The sequence below is a fragment of the Megascapheus bottae genome, unplaced genomic scaffold, assembly GCF_031878675.1.
Source record: "Megascapheus bottae isolate mThoBot1 unplaced genomic scaffold, mThoBot2.hap1 HAP1_SCAFFOLD_52, whole genome shotgun sequence".
NCBI classification, from domain to species: domain Eukaryota; kingdom Metazoa; phylum Chordata; class Mammalia; order Rodentia; family Geomyidae; genus Megascapheus; species Megascapheus bottae.
In genome coordinates this window covers 1,667,997-1,671,670 of record NW_028327691.1, presented here as the reverse complement: position 1 = coordinate 1,671,670, position 3,674 = coordinate 1,667,997, and positions in this window count along the sequence as shown.

Genomic DNA, 3,674 nt, shown 5'->3' with positions numbered 1-3,674 from the left:
CACACCTCATTTCTATGACTTCGCACACCTCCATTCTCTGAATTCACACACCTCCATTCTGTGGTCACACAGCTTCATTCTGTGACTTCACACACCTCCATTCTGTGACTTCACACACCTCCATTCTGTGACTTCACACACCTCCTTTCTATGATTTCACACACCTCTATTCTATGACTTCACACACCTCCGTTCTATGACTTCAAACACCTCCATTCTCTGACTTCACACACTTCCATTCTGACTACACACACCTCCATTCTGACTTTACACACCTCCATTCTATGACTTCACACACCTCCATTCTTTGACTTCACAAACCACCACTCTATGACTTCACACACCTCCATTCTGTGACTACACACACCTCCATTCTGAGTTCACACACCTTCATTCTGTGACTTCACGCACCTCCATTCTGTGACTTTGCACATCTCCATTCTGTGACTTCACACACCTCCTTTCTATGACTTCACACACCTCCATTCTATGACTTCACACACCTCCATTCTGACTTCACACACCTCCATTATATGACTTCGCACACCTCCATTCTCTGACTTCACACACCTCCATTCTGAGGTCACACATCTTCATTCTGTGAATTCACACACCTCCATTCTGTGACTTCACACACCCTCATTCTGTGACTTCCCACACCTCCTTTCTATGACTTCACACACCTCCATTCTATGACTTCACACACCACCATTCTGTCACTTCTCACACCTCCAAGCTATGACTTCACAAACCTCCATTCTATAACTTTACACACCTCCACTCTATGACTTCACACACCTCGATTCTATGACTTCACACACCTCCATTCTATGACTTCAGACTCATTCATTCTATGACTTCCCACACCTCCATTGTATGACTTCACACACCTCCATTATTTGACTTCACACACCTCCTCTGACTTTACACATCTCCATTCTGTGACTTCACACACCTCCATTCTGTGATTCACACACCTTCATTCTTACTTCACAAACATCCATTCTATGACTTCACACACCTCCATTCTATTACTTCACACACCTCCATTCTATGACTTCACACACTACCATTCTGTGACTTCACACATCTGCATTCTATGACTTCACACACCTCCATTCTGACTTCACACACCTCCATTCTATGACTTCTCACACCTACATTCTGACTTCACGCTCCTCCATTCTGTGACTTCACACACCTGCGTTCTATGACTTCACACACTTCCATTGTGACTTCACACAACTCCATTTTATGACTTGACACACCTCCATTTTGATTCCACACACCTCCATTCTATGAGTTCACACACCTCCATTCTATGACTTCACACACTTCCATTCTGTGAATTCACACTTCTCCATTCTGACTTCACACACCTCCATTCTGACTTCACACACCTCCATTCTATGACTTCACACACCTCCATTGTGACTTCACACACCTCCATTCTATGAGTTCACACACCTCCATTGTGACTTCACACACCTCCATTCTAAGACTTCTCACACCTACATTCTCACTTCACACACCTCCATTCTATGACTTTTCACACCTACATTCTGACTTCACAAACCTCCATTCTATGACTTCACACACCGCCATTCTGTGACTTCACACACCTCCATTCTGAGTTCACACACCTCCATTGTGACTTCACACACCTCCATTCTATGAGTTGAAACACCTCCATTCTGACCTCACACGCCTCCATTCTATAACATCACACACCTCCATTGTGACTTCACACACCTCCATTCTATGACTTCTCACACCTACATTCTGAATTCACGCTCCTCCATTCTGTGACTTCACACACCTCCATTCTATCACTGCACACACTTCCATTGTGACTTCACACACCTCCATTTTATGACTTGACACACCTCCATTGTGATTCCACACACCTCCATTCTATGAGTTCACACACCTCCATTCTATGACTTCACACACCTCCATTCTGTGACTTCACACACCTCCATTCTGTGACTTCACACACATCCATTCTGTGACTTCACACACCTCCATTCTGTGAATTCACACTTCTCCATTGTGACTTCACACACCTCCATTTTGACTTCACACACCTCCATTCTATGACTTCACACACCTTCAATCTTACTTCACAAACATCCATTCTGTGACTTCATATACCGTCATTCTGACTTCACACCCCTCCATTCTATGACTTCACACACCTCCATTCCATAATTTCACACACCTCCAATCTGACTTCACACACCTCCATTCTGTGACTTCAAACACCTCCATTCTGTGATTCACACACCTTCATTCTTACTTCACAAACATCCATTCTATGACTTCACACACCTCCATTCTATGACTTCACACACCTCAATTCTATGACTTCGCACAGTACCATTCTGTGACTTCACACATCTCCATTCTATGACTTCACACACCTCCATTCTGTGACTTCACACACCGCCATTCTATGACTTCACACACCTCCATTGTGACTTCACACACCTCCATTCTATGAGTTCACACACCTCCATTGTGACTTCACACACCTCCATTCTATGACTTCACACACCTCCATTCTGTGACTTCACACACCGCCATTCTATGACTGCACACACCTCCATTGTGACTTCACACACCTCCATTCTATGAGTTCACACACCTCCATTGTGACTTCGCACACCTCCATTCTATGACTTCACACACCTCCCTTCTGAGGTCACACACCTTCATTCTGTGACTTCACAACCTCCATTCTGTGACTTCACACACCTCCATTCTGTGACTTCACACACCTCCTTTTTATGACGTCACACACCTCCATTCTATGACTTCACACACCTCCAAGTTATGACTTCACACACCTCCATTCGATGACTTCACGCACCTCCATTCTTTGACTTCACACACCTCCTCTCACTTTACACACCTCCATTCTGTGACTTCAAACACCTGCATTCTGTGATTCACACACCTTCATTCTTACTTCACAAACATCCATTCTATGACTTCACACACCTCCATTCTATGACTTCACACACCTCAATTCTATGACTTCGCACAGTACCATTCTGTGACTTCACACATCTCCATTCTATGACTTCACACACCTCCATTCTATGAGTTCACACACCTCCATTGTGACTTCACACACCTCCATTCTGTGACTTCACACACCTCCCTTATGTCTTCACACACCTCCATTCTATGACTTCGCACACCTCCATTCTCTGAATTCACACACCTCCATTCTCTGGTCACACAGATTCATTCTGTGACTTCACACCCCTCCATTCTGTGACTTCACACACCTCCATTCTGTGACTTCACACACCTCCTTTCTATGATTTCACACACATCTATTCTATGACTTCACACACCTCCGTTCTATGACTTCAAACAACTCCATTCTCTGACTTCACACACGTCCATTCTGACTACACACACCTCCATTCTGACTTTACACACCTCCATTCTATGACTTCACACACCTTCATCCTTACATCACAAACATCCCTTCTGTGACTTCACACACCTCCATTCTATGACTTCACACACCTCCATTCTTTGACTTCACAAACCACCACTCTATGACTTCACACACCTCCATTCTGTGACTACACACACCTCCATTCTGAGTTCACACACATTCCTTCTGTGACTTCACGCACCTCCATTCTGTGACTTCG